The 21,973-nt window shown below is 33.1% G+C and overlaps 2 non-coding genes across 2 annotated transcripts; both read left to right on the forward strand.

The window, feature by feature from the left end:
• Positions 1–8,875: 8,875 nt before the first annotated feature.
• Trnag-gcc lies at positions 8,876–8,946 on the forward strand. Its single transcript has one exon. It is a non-coding gene; the product is annotated as a tRNA-Gly (tRNA).
• A 77-nt stretch (positions 8,947–9,023) lies between these two features.
• Positions 9,024–9,094, forward strand: Trnag-gcc. Its single transcript has one exon. It is a non-coding gene; the product is annotated as a tRNA-Gly (tRNA).
• The last annotated feature ends 12,879 nt before the right edge of the window (positions 9,095–21,973 follow it).

Consider the following 21,973-nt stretch of genomic DNA (forward strand, 5'->3'; position numbering starts at 1 on the left):
TACAATAACAGCAAACTCAGAGTAGGTATTCAATTTTGGAGCGTGATTTATATATGTTACGGTAAGTGAGATAAATTGAATAGCGTAATACCTTCACATATATATGTTTCAGGGTATACATATATATGTTTAAGGGTATACATACGGTATGGTTTATTATTGGATTATATATTGTAATCAGAAACTAAAAAGGAGCTCATAAAAATAGACACGGTAGAACAATGATTTTTCCAAACTTTTTCCATAATTCATCGAGATCTCCCGTAGGAACGGTAGTTTGATGTCACTGAGAACGCTTGCAAAACTTCCCACAGCTCTAGGGAATAGGTATTTGGAAAGGTTCTTGAAATACTTTGCAAATCGTGATACTCTTAGAACCGTATACATGATAATGTTTCTAATGACTTCAATAATCACAAAATGTTTCTTTCTATATACCATTCTTATTGCGAAGTCATTGATTTATAAAAATAGACAATTATAAGTGTAACGATTCGAGTTCTTCTTGTAGAATCAGCTCGTTATTTTATAAGAATTATTTTTGTTTAGAACAGGCTTGCGATTCTGTAACTCACTTTTCGAACTATCACAGCGGTTTTCGCAGCGGCGGTCGCGCGCAAATCAGTCGTGAAGCAGTCATTTTACGATTTGGCATTCTGATAAACAATAGACTACAAGCTCCCTCCTTACCAGAATGCCAAATCATAAAGTGAGTTCGAAAAGTGAGTTACAGCATCGCAAGGCAGGGGGTAAACGGGCAGGAAGATCACTTGATGTTAAGTGATAGCGAATGACATGCAAATTCTTAATGCTAGACGGCTCAAGAGTGCGTTGCTTGCAACCTTTTAAGAATTGGTATTGGTTCGGAAATACTTCGACGGGCTGCTGATTCCGGCAGTTCCGATTTAGTATTAACTCACTAGACCGCGCGGAAGGTCACCTACGCGTTGGACTGACCAAATCAAGTCTGCCGTAGGAGACTCACTCAATCAGTGCAGCAGGATGACCTCTAATAGGCAACGATGGCGAAACGTCGTGAAGCGCATCACATCTGCCCCTTCTATTACCACTACTTCATAGCGATCACGACCGCTCTGTCAAGAGTGCACCGGATAGGAAGATTAACTCACTATACATTTATGTTTTTTTTTTTTTTTAAAGACAATTCACACCAATTGACCTAGTCCCATGCTAAGCTGGTGAAGCTTGTGTTATGGGTACTAGGCAACGGATATACATACATATTATAGATAGATATACATATAAATACATATTTAAACACCCAAGACCTAAGAACAACACCAAATGCTCATCACATCGATGTTCGCCTCAGCCGGGGTTCGAACCCGGGACCCATGGATTCGCAGTCAGGGGTACTAACCACTAGACCAATGAGTCGTCGAAACGTCCTACACTGTGATATAGCTTCGTAAAATACTGAGGTGATTATTAAAACTGAGTTGCGATGTTCTACGATTCTTCTTCCTGGTCCTATCTCCGATTATTAATTGTTCCATTGACTTGACCCCGAACCACCCGGATGTTCTGTCACCGACATTATGGTCTTATCAGGTTTGCGTTTACCCACGATTTATCTTATGGGTTACAAAGGTATTAATGATAACTTAATTCTTTTGCGTCATGGTGTAGACTACTTATACTTTTAATAAATTACAGCGTATTAAAGACATAAAAAGGTTTTCACCAAATTTCGTGGGGAAAAAAAATTGTAAAAGATAAAAACCAAAAACTTGATTGTTGAATTTTTCACATAAATTTTGAGGTTATGTGAAAAATGTGTGAAAACAAAAGTTTTAGATCTTTTTATTATCTACAACTTTGCCATTTGACTTTTTTCCATAGGACTTTTAGTTTTGCCGGAAATCGAGATAAACCGTTTTTTACCTTTAAAACTCCCCCCTTCTCCTTTTCGACCTCAGATCGCCCGTAAATTATTTTTCCTTTAATTTTTATAATATTCTCCACACTTTCCAATAGGTTTCATCCTACTATTATTTTTTTTCACTTTTTTTTTTAAAGGCTGCCCTGGTCTATTTATTGTTGGAGATCATTTAATGGAGAACAACAGAGTACACTACAGTGTGCAAATGTTCCTAACTCCGAATTTTATCATGCAAAATATGCAATGTATTAAAAGGTTTTTCTTGTTTGTCCTATAATAAGCTTATAAATATAAATAAAGTGAAACCTTATTAACTTTTTACGAGACATAGATTACATGACGAGACCAACTTTGGTGGTAAAACAGAATATAACTTACATATCTTGGAAACTTGTTTACTCTGTAGTGTCAAGTTGATGTATTTCATACATTGCTTATACAAATCTGTGCTTTATGTTCAGACGTCTTCAAAATAATTGTTTCTTTCATTTTGCATATTAATGATAGAGACCTTTACCTTGTTACATTTAGTTACCGTTTGCAAATACTTATTTATTTTTGTTTTTGAAGTGAAACTTCTTTATCAGGGTTGGAAAAAAATTTAGTGTAACATTTTTGCGTTACGCGTCACATTTTTCCGTTACGCGCCATGTTGCTTTTTGAAGTCAAACTTCTTTATCGGCGTTAAAATATGACATATAGTATGTTTTTGACTTTGAAGTTTGACAACGGATTACATTTTCGACTTGAAATTTCCTAATCGCAATTTACAGCAATTAATTTGTAAATTGTATGCTAGGCAGTGTATCAAAATATACTGTGTTTAAAGAAATAGTTTCGGACCTCTAAACTTAAAACAAACCAATTATGGCTCTGCGTACAACAAAGGTTTTATATAAGTTTCACTTCTTACGTGTGTACACCTAGTACACGCACACATTTTTTTTTATTTATCCATTTTTAATAATAATTATTATAAATTTGTAGTTTAAAAATATTGTAAATATATATTGTCTATATATATTTGTAAAACAAAGGTAGAAGTAGCCCGGAGAGTCGGAGACTGAAGCCACTAGGCCAACACTGCTCAACGCTACAGTGTAACTATTATATGGAAGTAGATTCTAATATTAGCTTTCTAACAATCTTACGCTTTGTCAGCTGTAATTGTATCAACATTAGTATATTGGTAATTAAAATTAAATTAGTCTTGTTATTGATATTGCATAAGCAACGCAAACAATATCGTGCACCGATGGCGCGTTGGTGAAGTTCGTAACAACATGCCACATTGTTTGACCAACTTGCACCGTTCACACGACCTCATTGCAAATTATAATCATATTTTCTTTCTATTAAATTCTCCCTAACCATCTAAACAATATATGTAAAATGATTTCGTAGAATGATCTATTGTCTGCGATTTCATCAGTGGGAAATCTATGCAACCAGGTTTTAAATAAAAATGTGTATAAACAATGCTTTATAATGTTTAAGATTTAGGAACTTTTTTAAGTAAAAAATACCTGTGTTCTCAGCTCTTCCATAACAAACTTAAGTTATTCATTACAATTTTTATTTTTACAATTACATTTTTTAACTGTTTACATCACGCGTGAGTCCAAGAGTGTGTGGCTGGTTGTGAGTGAAGGAGTTACTGTGTTGTTTTACAGCGTAATACCTCCTATTCCTCGCTCAACGAATAATTAGTATCGCAATACAGCGAGGAAATGCTGCCAGCTTTAAAGGTACATAGCCACAAGGACTAAGCTTTTTAAACTTATTTTAGTTTGCTATTTATCCATTTTTAATTATTTTGTAGGTTAAAAATCATGTGAAACGAAGGAGGTTGAAGCAGCCATGAAAGTCACCCAGAAAATTAATATTGTATGTATATAAAAACTTATATATAAAAACATTTATTATTTAACATTATATCAGTTTTCATAGAAATTAGTGAAAGCTCTGAAATGTAAATTATACTGAGCAACGTTTCTCATGTAAATTTATGAATTTTAATCGTACTTTGACGTGATTTAATTTAATAAATGTATAAACGACAACTAAATAAAGTAATTCCTAAATGTTTATATCTCGCACTATACGGTTATATTTTTCTAAATGGCAAAATCAGACCTTGATGCCCGCCTTGCTCTGCGAGCGGAACGGACCCATTACGGTCTCCGATGTACTCGTAAAGATGATTTTCATGATTTGGCATTCTGAAAAACAATAACCTACAAGCTCCCACCTTTTCAGAATGCCAAATCATAAAATGACTGCTTCACAACTGATTTGAGAGCGATCGCCGATGAGAAAACCGCTGTGTGAGTTCGAAAAGTGAGTTACAGAATCGCAGGGCAGATGTAGAACGACGTACTCACTTTAACTTAAAGTGGGACCTGTTCTGCTGTCATCAGTGACACTGATTTTCACTGGGCCATTCACTTCACCCAGGTCTGTGATTATTAAGGAAAATACTTAATTCAGGCCTTACGTCGTAATTACTTTCAAGTTGAGTCTTCGTCGTAGCATTGGCAATTGCGAAACTTGAACATTCCTATTTAATTATCGGCTTTCCTGTTTTTACATATCATCTTTCTAATAGTTATATTATACTGTATAAATATTGTACTTGTTTATGTTTAAAAAAAATCAAAATCATTTATTCGTATAGGTAACAGAATTTAAACTTATGAACGTCAAAAAAAGAAATACATATTACATGCTTCTAATTTTACATTTATTGCCAGTAAGGAGCTGCAACCATTACACCATGGTCCACATGACATCTTAAGTAATTAATAATAATAAAATAAATAAAAACAAAGATTTGTCCTCTATCATCAGGAGGCATGGTGAAATAGCAGCACGCACTTAGTTATCTTAACCAATTATTACGTTCAGCCCTGCGAATCTGTAACTCACTTTTCTGACTGATTTGAGAGCGACCGCCGATGCGAAAACCGCTGTCTGAATTCGAAAAGTGAGTTACAGAATCGCAGGGCAGGTAAAGATGAAATAAACACACTTTAAAATTCCCACAAGCTCGGAATACAATTTTTAGTTCCGTAACCTGAGTCCATCCAAACTTGAACCGGGTCTTACTGATGTTAGCGGTCACCATAGCAATTTATACTTTGGAAAGTTACGAAGTAGTAACTTTAAAGTCAACACACACTATGTACGTGGTTGGAAACTTTCTGGCAACATTTTGCTCGAGGAATGGTGGAGGTCGTTACTTATTTCATTATAGGAATTCCGAGGAAGGCTCCGAGCGACGCGGCCTCTTTACGGTGAAATAGCTATTAAGAGAGATTCGCGATGAAACAACAAGGGAAGGATGTTGTTGATTGAACGCTACTTTTAAATTGCATATACCAGAAATTAGTTTTGTGAATAAATTACTTAGCAATAAATATTTAGCCCTTAAATTGATTTAAAACTTGGTTCCTGGGGCAGTTCCTTAATGCTGCCAGTATTAACTGACTGCTATGTATTGCTTATACGCTGTGAGAGAAAAACAACAGCTCCGGGGACAACGAGCGCGTGATTTATATTCCAAAAATATTCACATTATGAATTTTATTAAGTAAGATTGAAATCAATCTTTTTTTAAGTTATGAACTTGCAGACGTTTCGTTTATTTATTTCGTAATCCTAAAGCTAACTGAAATTACATATGACAAATCAATTATATATGCCAAAGATGGAATACATATATTTGAGTGATTAAAATTTACTAAACTGTAATTGAACGGTTTGATTCATAACCAAACAACTCCTCTCATTTTAGGAGAGGTTATAATTTTAATAAAAAAATACTGTGAAATCTGCCGTAACATCGAACCGAATTTATAAGAGTATGTTTTAACTCTAATGGACGCGTAATTGGCCACTAGCTGACTAATGGACGATTATAGCAACCTATGTAGATTTTACGGGAATTCTGATAGGCTTTTACTATCAAGTAGGTTGTAATAGCTAATCTCATGTGTGTCGTTACATACCATGAAATAGATAATTAAGCGCCTATAAATGCTGTTGTTATTGAATATTGTATTCGGCTACAGTAGTTTTTTTAAGTATCTGGCTGTACTAAGAGTTGTTTTTTTACCTGAGGTAAATTGTGTACTAATCCAGTTTTTAAATCATTGAATACTCAAACAAATATACGTTTGTAACTTCTGGACTTGTGCTCTTTCGACCCTTATTGTATGTGAATGTCGTGGCGTCGATACCAGGTCGAATTACTCCACCTGTAGAGGAAGTAGTGTAAATATCGATGACTAATTTTATAGAAATTTTAATTAACTGCATTAAAATTATTTTTCTATTAGTTTAATAGGAAGTTCGATTATTTATTATTATTTCATTTGTTTCAATGTCACAAAGAATGGTTATCATTATATGTTTTCTTGTGGATAGATATCAGGATAATTTAGTGCTTCTAACTAAACTACTTACTCCAGATAGACCGAATTTAAAAAAAAAAGTTCGACAGTCCTGAATATGTTGTAATTGTTTTTATACCCAAATTTATAAGGATGGCAACAACCAAAATTAGTTTTTTATTAAAGTATTTCCGAACCTATTCATCTTAGGGTCCTTCAAGAAAAGAGCGTACGAATTCGTAAAAAGCCGGCAACGCATTTGCGAGCCTTGTGGCAATCTGACTGTGCATGGGCGGTGGTAGCACTTAATATCAGATGAGCCTTCTGCCCGTTTGCCTACTATTAGATACAAAAAATTGGTTTTTTGTTATTTTTGTATGATTTGGCTGTGAGCAGTGTTGGCCTAGTGTCTTCAGCGGAGGACTCTTATCCCCGAGATCGTAGGTTGGAATGCCGCCGCATCAATGAACTTTCTGTCTCTTTTCCTATTTTACACTTGCTCGCACGGAGAAGGAAACATCGTTAGGAAATCGGACTTAGACTCAAAAAGTCGAAGGTTGTAGCGCCACTGGGTATATTTTTGAGTAGTAATTAGGTTTATTGGTAATTATATCAGAATTCGATATAAATAATGTGATTAATATTCTCAAATCTATATATATAATTATATATAAATGAATCCCTATTTCCCTTGATCACGGCATCACGCGTGAACGGCTGCACCGATTGCGCTAATTCTTTTTTTGTTGTGTTTGTTATTGTCAGGAGAAGGTTCTTATGAAAGAACCTAAGAAAAATTAAGAAATTTGCGGGGAAAATTAGAAAATTCAAGAATACTTAACCACCATAAAATACATATAAAATAATTATGTACAAAACTATTTATATACCCGCCAGAAAAACAACAATGTTGTATATCATTAAGAATTAGAATAATAAACACTTTGTGTCTGAAATATTTTTTTAGTTACTTATACCAATTCGAAATTGATTTCGACAACGTCTGTCGGGTCCGCTTGTAATATATAAAAAACTAGCAAACTCGGCGAACTCCGTTTCGTCACCAGATGGCTTCGTTTTATGTAACATTTCGTTTGGTGATCCCGCTTCTCTGTTGAAATTTTTCCTGAATTTTCTTTGCTATAAACCTCACGGAGCCCCGAGACCTTTCCAACGAATGCAAAACTGTGGAAATCGGTTCGTGCGTTCTGGAGTTATAGCGTCAGGAAGGAAAACCCGACTAATTTTTATATAGTAGTCTACTAAAAAAAAAAAAAAAAAGAAGTTATTAAAAAATAACTAAGCTACTAAGCCTATTGTCAGTTTTTAAAAAAATATTTAAAAACTGACAATAGGTAACATAAGCAATAAGTCAATATGTAAAGTGTCCACACGACGCACGGTTTGCGGATTTCAATGGAAAAACTCGAGTGCTGTGTCCACACGGGCTGACCCGGGACAATATTTGCTAATCCGCCGTTCATTCCGATATTCCTGCTAATCTCAGCTCTAATACGAGATCTAAGGTACGTGAAATCATAAAGATTTTTATTTACCGTGTCATTGTAGTATTAGCTTTACTGTTGATTTTGTTTGATTTGGATTTTTATGGAGTTTCAACCGAGGTTTCAAAGCCAACTGGTATCTCAATGGTGGAGGCTTAGACTCAAAATTTGATGATCTGTGAGAAAATGCGTACCTTGTCTATATAGAAAAATGTTCAAAAATGCAAAAAATCTGCAGCTAAAAAGGCTGTAGCGCCTAATTGGTTAATGTTTTAAGCAAAAATTATCAGTTGGAGAATATATGTTCATGTACATCATCGGACCTCGAGGCAGAATACGAAATTCCACCCGCATCACCTCGACGTCCGCCGTTCCATAGCTGAGTGTTTTTCAAGGCAGTTTTTACCGCGCACCACCAATTTGTGGAACCAGCTGCCCACTGAAGTATTTCCGAACCAATTCGACTTAGCGTACCAATTCTTAAAAGAGAGTGTCCATGGGCGGCGGTATCACTTAACATCAGGTGAGGTCAAAATAAAATGTATATGCGTTCAAAAGTCTGTTGAAATAACAATAGAATAACATTATTTTAGAGAATTAAGCCAGAAAATTAATTGAATCTGTTCTACCGGGTATTATATGTGAAATACCAATGCTAAGCCTTGTAAATAAAGAATTTAAGATCAGGAGTAAAAATATGTCCGTAGCAATAGAAGTTGTCATTATGAATACGTAACCAGGACAATCAGCTGTATATTGATTCGGTACCTCGATTTCATGTCATCGTAGTACCAAAAATAATGCATTTTCTAATGTTAGGCATGTTCCATTGTGATCCCTTGGAGGATGGGACGGGCTTTGGTATGGGATGTTACTTGTGTGGACACATTAGCCACAGTCAAGGCCACCCAAAGTAGCATTTAGCCATTAGATTCACTACCGTGTTACATGTGGAATATTTTATTGTGTAAAAAATATGTAATAATTGTTTAGTAAAGAAAATAAAGCTGTACAAATATGACATTATAGGCATTATCATGATTTAGTTAATTATTTTAGAGACTCATGTACAAGCATCGGTGGTTCAGTGGTAGAATGCTCGCCTGCCACGCGGGCGGCCCGGGTTCGATTCCCGGCCGATGCATCGTATTTTAAAGAATTATTTTAACTTTTTAAAATAATCTCTGTAATGTAATAAAATATTTGATACAAAGTATTCAAGCATCGGTGGTTCAGTGGTAGAATGCTCGCCTGCCACGCGGGCGGCCCGGGTTCGATTCCCGGCCGATGCAATATATTTTTGGAACATTATTTTTGTTTGTGTGGCAGCAATAGTCAAGTTTTAATAAAAAAAAATTTATCATTTAAACTGAAATCTCCATATGTCTGTACATCTAAATTTTGACTAATTTCAGTGCATAGGTGACCTCAGAGATGGTGCATTCCTCGCTCAACGAATAATTATCACAATACAGCGAGGAAATGCTGCCATTCAAGGTAACTGCCACAGTGACCTAACTTTTTAATTTTTTTTAAATTTTCCATTAATCAATTTTTAATTATTATTTCTATGTAGGGTAAGAATATTGTAAATACATAATATTTGTGTGTAATAAACAGAATCAATCTCTCTAAACAAATACCTGATGTTATTTTTTTAGGACATTCAAATTTGACAAAATAATCAGTGTTGCACTAATTAAATAGCTTGCCTTCGAAGTACTACCCTAGTTAGTTTTCAACTAAACTCGTCCTGAAAGCGAAAAACACATTATATGTCCCAGTGGCTCGATACGATGCTTAGAAAGTGAATTATCCTTTAGGGAGGTAAGGTAAATAAATACACCTTGATAAATGGAACTAACAACGTAGGTACATGTTTGCAATCATTTTGTTAAGACTTATTTCTCTTGGGTGCGCTCCGAGAAGTTGGGAACTTCAACAAATCAGTATAATAAGGAGTTGTATACAGTATGTTCACAAATTATAAACATCCATTCAGGTGTGTTTGGTAGGTTGAATTTAATATATTTTTCTGGAAAAATTGTTTTTGTTTGGTTAAATATGTATCTAATATATAAAATTCTCGTGTCACAGTTTTCATTGCCATACTCCTCCGAAACGGCTTGACCGATTTTGATGAAATTTTTTGTGCTTATCCGGTATCTATGAGAATTGGCCAACATCTATTTTTCATCCCCCTAAATGTTAGGGGTCCACCCCTAAATTTTATTTTTTATTTTTTAGACAAAAATTTTGATTTCTATTTTTTTATGATACAACATACAAAAATACATACAACCCCTAACTTTCACCTTTCTAAAATCAACCCCTATTTTTTTATTATAAATGATATGGCAAAATGACGTTTGCCCGGTCAGCTAGTTTTATAGTATATGTTTTAAAAGTCTACAAAAAAACAATTTACAAGCTTATACAATATTTATGACAAATGAGTAATAAATTATTTACAGTACTTACTAGCCAAATTTAATTAAATTAAGTAAAGTAATTAATTTAATTAAATTAAGATCTCCATTAACAGTGAGAGGGCTATTTCGTACTACGAATGTGTTTCTCATTGCCACACTTGAACATATGCTAAACACTTCTTTAGTTTTAGGAATAAACTAGCTGTTCTCGGCCACGCTTCGCTGTGGCACATTGTGATTGAATGGTTGAGAAATGAGAAACAAAGCAAAGAAAACATTTCATATGAGTTTAATTTTGCATAACTTGTGGAAAAAAATGATGAAAAAATATTAAACAAAAAAAATGATAAAAAAAATAAATAAAAACAATCCTTGATGCGGATTATGTATCATGCTAAAATTTCAGATCGGTGCAGAAGTTTTTGAGTTTTTGAAGCGTACACAAACCAACATAACATTTATATATATATAGATATAGCGGCTACAATTAAATTAAATTTAAAATTTCGACTAAGAGACGTTGTCTATGTAAGTCACCATTATTTTGTTATCATCTTTCGTGCTTCCAAAATGACATTTTTTGATTTCTTCAAGATTAGGTCGCACTGTCATCAGATCGTGGCCCAATCGTGGGACAACGTTGCCACATATCATACATAAAAACAACGCAAACGCTGCTTTTTAAATAAGATTAAACTGTTATAACATTGCATTAGTTAGTACTGAAAATGACCCAAATGTAATAACGCTGCAAACTTTACGTTTATAAGAAAATCTTATCAAAAATGGTCTCACCCGTGCGGAAACACGGACATAATTCGTTTAATGTCAAAAATAAGTGACACGAAGTAGCCTCCGAGCGTGCAATATAAAACGTGCTCACTTGCTCTGCTCGATAGTGCATCTAAACATCACACTGTATATTACTGAAGAATAAACAATTCTAGTTCTATTTCGACGTATTTCACAATCTCTCTTCACTAAGTTTACGAGTGGTGCTCTTTTAGGGATATCTACCAATCGCTACAACCTTTTAGGTCTGGGCCTCAGATTTCTGTACCTGTTCTGTGATTTTTTCTACTTTTCCACACACTGTCGACTTTATTGGGTCTATGCCGGTTTCCTCACGATGTTTTTCGTCTCTGTACGAGCGAGTTTTAAATGGGAACATAGACAGAAAGTCTTTTGGTGCTCTAGGGATAAGATTCACACCTGAAACCTAAGCACTAGGCCAACATTGCTTTTTCAGGGATATATATATATATTTATAATAGGTATCAGGAAAAATTAAAATATAAAATAACAGTCAAAGAAAAAGTCAAAATCATTTATTCATTTAGGTAACATAATTTACACTTATGATCGTCAATATAGAAAAACATGTTAAATCCTAAATGTTTCTTATTTTACATTTACTGCCAGTTCTCAAATCAAGGGCGTAGAACGGACGAGAAGAACTGGCAATAAACTCTCCGCCACTCTTTTTAATCGCCAAGTTATTTTGTTTTACACAATGTTTGTAAGGAGCTGAATCCATTACACCATGTTCCACACGACATCTTTAGTAATTAATAGTTCATTAATAATAGAAAAAATAATTTAAAAAGATTTGTCCTCTATCAGCAGTAGGCATGGTGTAATAGGAGCACGCACTTACATTCGTGGGAACAACACGTAAAGTACTAATTATGATTGATGAATTTTGGGAGGGAAGAAACAATTATTATACAGATTTAATATTGTCAACAAAAACTATATATGTACACTCAATGTTTTCTTCTACTTTGAGGAAAAGCTTACTAGAAAAATCGCAAGAGAAAACTTACACAAACTGCAAAACAAGCTAAAACTGAAAAGTACCCTACGCATTCGTCAGAAAAATATATTTAAAAAAATATAAATTTACACCGAAGTGTTGTATATTTAATTAGTCAAAAGTTGTGCGTTCGTTAATGAATTAGTAAGCCGTGTGGGGAAACCGTGGCCTTTGATTGAAGATCAAAAGGATTTTCCGGATGCTCGCGCAGTTTGCACAGTTTATCAAAAAGGACAGCAGTTTAAATTTGTTTATATGTAAAAGTTTATATTAAAACATATCTCTTGCTGAACATAAAATATTTCATACATTAGCATAAACTTTACGGTAGGTTCGTCAAGTATAAGTTTGTGACAACAGTTTTGCGACAGTGTGAATGCACAATTACGCATATGTCGAATTAACAAACAAATATGGTGGCGCGGGGCATATTCCGTTCAACCAATCAGCGCGCGAGGTGCGATCCGTTTCACAATTTGACGGTTTCACTTCGATAGATTACAATCTTCCGAATAATAATACGTTAAATTATAAGCAGTGCGTTGAGGTTCACAATCTTTCAACAGTTCACAATCTCGTGAGATAGATTACAATCTAACGGTGTTTACAATTTTACGGCGACAGATACAAGTTGTATTATTATTATTATTATAAAAAAATATTTATTAATTAATCCATACAACAATTGTTGTTTTACATTTCTTAATATAATTATTAGTTGTATTAGTAAAAATGCTGAAAATTGAGGTTTGTTTTCTTTTGTTCTGGTATTTGAAAGACCCCATTTAGAGTAAAAGACGTCACCATACATAAATGGTTCGTCTTGAGCAACATTCATCCAGTTTTTCCCCGCTATTTCCAATACGTCATCAGTCCATCTTTTCTTTTCTCGTCCTATACATCTCTTTCCAGTAGGTGCAGTCCATTTTGTTTTTTAAGTGTCCATCTTTTATCCCGCTCTAGATATATGACCATTTCCATTTAAGCCTTAGAGCGGACTATGCGCGTTGTGCTTTTATTTTTGTTTATTTCGAATAAAATCTCGTCTTCTATTTGTTCCATAACTACAGTTATTATTTTGCGTAGAATAGAGCGTATTTGCCGACGTCGTTGCGCGTTCATTGTGGCGCTGTAATGATACTCTACTGGAAGAAATGTAAACGTTCACTCGCAACGCACTAAAGCACTAAAGAACTTGCCTTTCAAGTTGTACTAAAGCACTCTCCTAAACACTAAGATAATGTAAATCGGCCTTAAGTCCTCAATACGCTTAAGGACTGCCCAGATTCTTGTCTATAGTAATTCGTTTACGTAGTAAAAGAAGAGTGTATGCTTTTGTTTAAAGATATTTTAATACTAGCAAGTAGTAATGTTAAAAACCCTTTTTTAAAATATTTTATCACATTCCATACAATCACGTGAATGTGCAGATGTGTTTAATTTAACTACGATGGTAATCAAAGAGAAGTAAATATGACAAAGTTGATATGCGGGCTTTGTTAAATGTGAGGATTTCGGGGCATTTATTTACGTACGAAATTAAAAGAAAATAGACTTACCAATTATTTGGTAATTGGTTGATTTATCAAGTACACGACAGGAGATTTGATTTGTTAATAAATATTTGAAAAGTAGTGATATTCCATGATAAAATCTTCATTTCGTAACTACATTTTTTTGATTTGATAATTAGAGCTTAATCGTGAAATACACAAATTCATTTTATAAATCACAGTGCGATATTCTTCCAGTTCGCGAATGCGTTGCTGGCCCTTTGAAACTGGGTACCCTTATTGAATGACTTTTAAAATACAGAAGTTTCAACTCAATTATATCTATAAATGAAGTGAATTTCAGTTCAAGTCTATATTAAATCGAATGCAAATAAAGCGCGTAGAATTTAGAAGCGTTACAATTAATTGACGGCTTAATTAATTATAAATGCAAGAACAGGTGCAGCATGGCAAATAGCCAATCAAACTCTTTAATTAGCGGGTTCGTCTTAAGCTTAATCCTAAACTTGAGCTGTGATCCTGGCCACGACATCAATTTCAACTGTAATTTTCTATGCAAGACGAACGTCTTAACATTGATATAGAAATGTGGAAGTGTTTCAAAATATATATTGTTAATTGTTTAAAAAAATAAAAATAAAATAAATCAGTGCCGCTACAACCTTTTAAGTCTGGGCCTCAGATTTCTGAATCTGTTTCATGACCATTTGCCAATCTAATAGGCAAATAGGCAGCGACCTGTGCACGCCGTCGACTGTTTTGGGTCTAAGGCAAGCGGGTTTCCAAACGATGTTTTCCCTCACCGTTCGAGCGAATGTTAAATGCGCATATAGAAAGAAAGTCCCATATTACGCAGCCGATGACCGACCTTAGGGATGAGAGTCGCACGCTGAAGCCACTAGGCCAACACTGCTTAAATTGTTTATTTTACCATATACAACTAACATTATGTACAATGTTTTTTAAACATATTAGTGTTGTTCACTTGAGTATGGGTGTGCAATATAATAAATGCAGAAAAGAAAAGAAAAATATTATATTGATGTATTTATTGTATACTTATTGTATACTTTAATACATAAAAAGAAACACAAAACACCTGTTTTTCAACTTAGAGATGAGTCAAGTTTCAACAAAATTGGTTTAGTAATTTATCCTATATGAAGTTCGTATGGGGAGGGGTAGGTAGGGGAATGTATATTAAAATTACCTACATTGTTGTAGGTAGATAAATACTGTTTCAAGTATTAAAAGTCGTATTGTCGAGAATAGTTTAAAAATAATTGCAAAAGATTTTTTCGTAATAATTTATTACGACACTGCTTTTATTTGAACACCGTGTTGTCGTCTTCTACAGTAAAGTATTTTAAACTAATTTTATAGTGCCAAATTATATTCAAACAAAGGCATAGTTGAAAGTGAGCACTACACATTCATTGCTTTAACAGAATATTGCGGCAATAGATGGCCTTGATAACAACACTTTATTAGAGTAATTATAATACTAAATTGTTATTTGTCGACTTGATGTTACAGTTTCTCTTTGACCACGATTGAAATGCAAATGAAACGTCAAAGTTATATAATAATTTCACGTTTATATATTGAAGAAGTTATATTAAATACTAGACACTTCTATATACATAAAGCTATGTAAACCAAGATTGTCTGGTTTAACATGCAACCAGGGTGTCCAGGGGTACGTTTTAAATTGGCTCACAGTGTTGAATACTAAATTAACTTTAATTACCTTATCCTGTACACGGAGACGTGGTTTAACTGAGATTTTTAGTTTATTAATAGAATGTCACGTCTATGCTTATTAATTCAGGATATCTAAGAACTTTATTACCGGTTAATCTCACTCACAATAGATTATTTACTTCCATAGTCGACACTGCATAATTCAGTGACGTTACAACTCCTGATACTTCCTAACCATTATTATTTTTTATCGTAATCGTCGGATCTTAAATTCCCCTTTTTTAATCATCTTAAAAATTCCTTGATCTCAACAGGGACTGAAGGTATGCTTCTAAAATTTAAAGCTGCTAGAAAAATTAAATCGATTTTGAAAATTCTTTCATAATACATTTTTCATGTGTCAAGCTTCGTGTTTGTTCTGTATGAATTATATTCCTTAATTATTTCTACGCGATAGAAGATGCGAGAAATATCTAGTATCATAAACAACTACTTATTCTGAATGAAATATCATTATCGCCTCCCAAATCGATGTATAAATAAACCTTTTAAAATTTCCTTTACTAGTATGTGCACGATGCCACGAGACATTTCTAAATTAAAACAAAATATATAATATACACTCAACCCTGACAACGTTGTTTCTTTCTGTCTGCACCATTATCACTTGCTATTATGACAATTGACTCACTTACCATTAAAAAAATGATTCAAGAAGCAGATGGAATATGAGGCTAAGCGTTGTTTGCACGGGATTATTATCTTATTTAATGTTTAATAATAATAATAAAAAGCCTGTTTAATTTCCAATCCAGACAATAAAATCATAATATACAGCTTAGATTTTTTTACATTTTATTTTTATCTTGTTATCCTATATTTCCTAGCTACCTTTCCAGTACCGTTGATCGGAACCCCTTCACGGGTAAAAGCCTCCTCCAGCTTGTTCCAACAGACTCTGTCTATGGCTTTCTTTTTCTATTCGCTTCCTGCTACCGCTTCTATTTCTTCTATCCCCTTTTTTTGGGGCGCCCTCTTCTCCTTTCTCCCTTTGGTGCTATCCATATAGTTGTCATTATTTAATATTTAGTTGCATAAATTTAAAAGCCAAACAAAAGATGATATTATTAGTAATCAATAATTCAGTTGTAGAACTAGCGTCGCGTCTAATCCGTATTTATTTTCCCAAAGTAGGGAAACATCTGGCTCGAGTTTGCGTTCGGGAATTTATGTCCACGCCCCGCGCTTCCTTCGCTCACGTACAACCTCTATTCTAACCCGTTCGACTTTAACAATTTTGATTCGTCACATGAATAATAAATTAGAGTGGTTATTTTAGGAATAATATTCAGTGATAGTTGTTAAATCTTAATTCTTTAGGCATATATAAAATTCAGGGCAAATTATCTACAGCGGCGAATCAGCGGCGCAAATACGCAACTAATTCAATTTTATATTTTTGCCTGATTGTAATGGCATCCTTGATGCATTGTATTTAGGTATACGTATTCTATAATGCGCAAAAATGTAAAGTTGTGTTGTATCATTGATACTAAAACGATTAGACGATGTAAGAAGAGAAGTTTTACATATATTTTTTTTTAGTTTTACATTGTCTATTTGTTAAGGTAATTTTGTTTTTCTTAATATCATTAAATACATTTGTAGTTTTGCACTTCTCTTTCTTTATAACTATTTTATCTTTTCTTACAGAAGAGATTGTTTGGAAGTAAAATGGTCGCACGTTGCCTTCCTAATTATTTAAGTGTTCTCATTTGCTCCATTTTCCATCAGCGATATAAAAAACAAAACAATTAATCTTGTATTAATATTATCATGATTAGTAGGACGTTTTACAATTTATTACAAATCAATTGGTGATAAAAATGATCGCAATATATATCTATTGTTATAAGAATAATCCCTTCGTTTGTGAGATGGCTCCTTGAGTGCGGTTCGTTGTTTTACTTATATTGTGTTATGGCTGAGTCATCTCTTGCTAGACACTGATAATGTGATCAGTAAACTATGCATAAATACGTAGTCGGTCCCAAAGATCTGTCACTGTAACATTATTTTTAAATTTCGAACATGATTTTATAAAAAAAATACTGCATTCTATTTTTGAATGCTTGACTATTGTTTTAAAACAAAAAAACAATCACTTACCGTAATTTTTCACGATGGAATGGACATTGAAAGAAAACCAAATAGCTTTTATTGCGTTGCACCGCTGTCGGCACAAATAAAAATAGTACAACAATTATTAGTAAATGTGTTTATACACTTGCTAGTATAGCTGTAACTAACAGAGTATTTTATTTTATTTGTAGAATATTAAAAAATACTCTGAGTATAATTGTAAAAGATAGTATTTAAATAGATCCTCAAAAGCAAGTCAAATTCTTATATTTATTAGTGTGTAGTGTATATTTATAAAATGGCTATAGTAAACTATATATTTATTCAAGGTTTTATTATTACCATTATAATCTACTATTGTCCTTGGGGTTCAAATGTACAGGCGCTAACTAAAGATTAAAGTTGGCACCTGGTTAGTATCGGTGACCCCAGAGCTGGTGCTTTCCTAGCTCTCTGAGTATCGCAATACAGTGAGGAAATGCTGCCAGCGTTAAAGATACACTGCCACAGGGACAAACTTTTAATTTTTTTTTTTAATTTTAATTTTATTAATTTTTAATATAGGTTAAGAAAATTGTAAATACTGTATTTGATTATTATGATTACTTATAAAGCTATTATAATATAGAAATTCATCCACGATTTAATGAGCCTCGTTGGTATGCCTTCTCGGACATACTATATCGGTTTTATTTGGATCTAATTTATGATGTCTCCTGTTCTGTTTCACTAGAAAAAAATCATCCATTGGTAGCCGTTGTTTAACCATATTAGTTTTAGTTTAGTCAGACGCTGGACCACTAAGCTTCTCTTCATCTAAAAAGTATTTTGGATAATTGAAGCGATTACACTATTTAATTAAAATAAAAACAAAAAATTAAAATTGTTTGTTTTGCTTCAAAAGGTTGTGGATTATAACTTCTGACAAAGAATCTCAATGTAAATAAAGTTATCCCAAATCATAATATACTTATAGTGTAAGCTGAGGGCTATATAATCTGTAGAGGTGTTAAATTCTATACATGTAAAAAAAGAGAATATTCGGAATTAAATATTATAAGGATTCTCAAATGTCACTCATTGAATCCTTATAAGTGTGAGCTTCGGTATTCTTTTGTTTTCGTTGACTTCAGCAAAATGTTTCTTTTGAGGATCAATTTAAATACTCCAAGGCCTTTATTGAAATTCTTTGTAGATTCTCAGTAATATTAAAAGTATTTTTAATTTATTATGATAGTTTTTAAGAATAAAGGTAGGCAGGTAGACCACCAGATGTTGAGTGTTGAGTCGTACTCGTGAACTGGTGCTACTTGGTCGTACTTGAATTCGTGTACCTATGCGGTGATGTTAGTTATTTCGACTATGTATTTGCGTGTTCTTCCCACGAGAATGTAAGTGCGTGCTCCTATTTCGCCATGCTTTCTGCTGATAGAGGACAAATCTTTGTTTTTAATTTATTTTATTATTATTTATTACTTATGATGTCATGTGGAACATGGTGTAATGGTTGCAGCTTACAAACGTTGTGTAAAACAAAAAAACTTGGCGATTAAAAAGAGTGGCGGAGAGTTTATTGCCAGTTCTTCACTGCCGTTCTACACCCTTGATTTGAGAACTGGCAGTAAATGTAAAATTAGAAGCATTTAATGTATATTTATTTTATGACGTTCATAAGTGTACATTGTGTTACCTATATGAATAAATGATTTTTTACTTTGACTTTGGACTTTTTGAGTGTTGCCCATCCATGGGGACTCATAATGCCAGAAACCTCGCGCGTGTGTTTAAGTATTGGTACGCTCTTTTTAAGGTTTTATCTTTAAGGATTTTTTCTAAATAGGTTAACGGAATCAATATAATTTTACGATTACGATTCACAAGTAATAAATTAGAAACCTTGTTACAAATTATAATAATACAATCATATATATTAATATTAATTCGAAGTAAGTAAGATTGTAAGAGATGGGATGTAAATAGAATTAATGGATGTAGTGGTATGGAATAAAATTAATTAAAGACACTACGTAAAATACGTGTATATTCTAGATGCTTTTATAAGGTTTTAAAGCTATGCTTGTGTGATTACAAATTTATTCGACACTGTTTGTTATTTCTGTTAAGTAATGAACTCATAGAGCAATACACTTTTTTACACAAACCTTCAGATTTACAACACACCACTTTAACTTTTGCGATTGTCGTTAAACTTTCCTGTTTTACGCCTAAAGTTTTTATTGCTTTTGCCAGTTTGCCTAACATTATGCGACTTGAATAGTAATATTTATCTCAACTCATCTTATAGGCACGTTTTATTACTATTTGTTTAGTCTTGGAGTCAATTTGCAATAAGAGTAAAAATACATTGCATCGCTTACAATTGATAAAATATTGAATGATCATTTTGTTATATCACATGTTTTAAAGTCGACATTTTTAACTTTCTCCATGCTCATTATACAAATTAAGATATTATACTGTGTACTCAGGCTCGAAGTTTTGTACCTATATATTTTGTTACATCAATATAAATTGGTTTCTATGAAAGTATATATTATTAATAGTTAGCGACATTACTAGAAGACGTACAAGCATCGACCATTCTCGCTACACGTTTATTCATGCTACGTGTTTTTGGTACGTGCTACGTGATCCATGCTACGTGCTACGAACAGTCTACGAACTGCTTTGATTAAGCTCAAGTGTAGACGAGAAAATATTCCTATGTATCCTAGGAAATATATTCAGCTTGTTAAGAAATTATTTTGTACGTAAGTAAATAGCGTAATGTGGTAAGATATATAAAATAACTTCACAAAAAAGTGTAAAGTTAATAGCCCTGTAAACTTATAACTGGAACAAAACAGAATGGCACGTGGCACCTCCGAAAATCATACGCCATTTGCGTTGGTAATTAAAACGAACGTTGTTTAAGAAACAGCTGTTCAAAAGTCTCATATGTTGTTAAATTTGAATGTGTTTCATTATGTAGGTTTTCAAAAGGTCCTTGTTAAAATTGTATCAAATAATCTAAATTTCTATTAAGATAGAGCAGTTATCTTAGTGGTTCAGTATCCGACCTCTTAGTCTAAAGTTATGACTTTAATCCTTTATCAGGGTATTGTGCTGTATTATTTTTTTGTATTAAATATAATAGTAGGTAGCTACGAAACAGCTGCATATTAGATCCAAATCCAAATTGAAGATAATTTATATTGATGACGAGATATCATTGAAACACTAAGATAAACCAGAAAAGGCTGACAAAAGGTTGTATTTATATATTTGCTTAGTTATTAAGCTTACAACATCAAAGACAGTACTAAATCTACTAATTATTTAACAAAATCTTACATCTAAAATGTGTGACAATTAATGTAAACATAAGTTTCACAAAAAAAAATAGAAATTAAAAATTAAAAAATACAATTAAAACTTATACGATAATACAAGTACACAATAAAATAAAATACATTTATTTGTAGCGCAATTGTATTAATTATTACTCATAACTCCATAATACTACAGTTTTATATTTCCAATTTTAAAGAACGCTATTCAAACAAATCACAGCTCATTGCAAACAAGTAGTAAAATAACAGCGTGTTTCTATTGAAACGATCGAAGACACCGTTACAAAATAAAATGAGAAAAAAGATGCAATAATGTTAACGTCTTTTGAAGTGTAGAATCAATTTCAGTGGAGTTTAAGTGTGAAATGGCGATAGTTGAGTGGTTCTAAGTAAATAGAAAACGTCTCGAGCTCCACTAATAATTGTTCTGAAGTATTGAGTGCTTTAAATCACCTGACTGGTATTATTTAATTTTGTTGGTACTAAACAAGTAATATATTTTAATACTTTCGCATTTAGAGTTAGCATAGTGGCTAATGTTGTGATTCTTAATCCGTTATGCGTTATAACTCTAGCCGTGCGCTTAAAAGTCTTCAGTTACGAAGAAATCATCATAGATGCAAAGCAACCTGTGTCCGCCACAAAGTGCAGGAATAAACACATAAATACATGTTTATATTTATCATTTAAATATTACATTTCTTCTAGTCATTAATATAGTTCTATATTAGCTGATATTTATAAAAGTAGTTTAAATATTAGGTTAATGTTTGTTTCATAGTCTATATGATACTCTCAATACAGAGTCACGTTCACACTCTAGTCTGTTGTTCATCAGAAAGAAGAGAGACTTTATTACACATAATAAAAAAAGATGTGTAATTTTTAAACTGCATTAGCCCCCACACTAGGATTTCCTGTGTCGTGTGGAGTCTCTTCCATTTGACATATTAATGATTTAAGGTACTTGATGTAATAAATTGTGTATAACACATACGTCATACAATTTTATTACTAAACTACTGTTGCAAAAGAAGAATACTCTTCATTTCTGCATAGAACAGGTTTAGAAGATGTTGCTTCAGATTGTTAGGGAATGTACAAAGTTATGAATAGATAGTGAAAACTTTGTGTTTAAGAAAGTGGTTAAAGATTAAAGGCCTTTAATAAAGAAACAGTATATTTATAACTGATGTTAAATTCGTACAAA

The sequence above is a fragment of the Pieris napi genome, chromosome 10 (genome assembly GCF_905475465.1).
Source record: "Pieris napi chromosome 10, ilPieNapi1.2, whole genome shotgun sequence".
NCBI classification, from domain to species: domain Eukaryota; kingdom Metazoa; phylum Arthropoda; class Insecta; order Lepidoptera; family Pieridae; genus Pieris; species Pieris napi.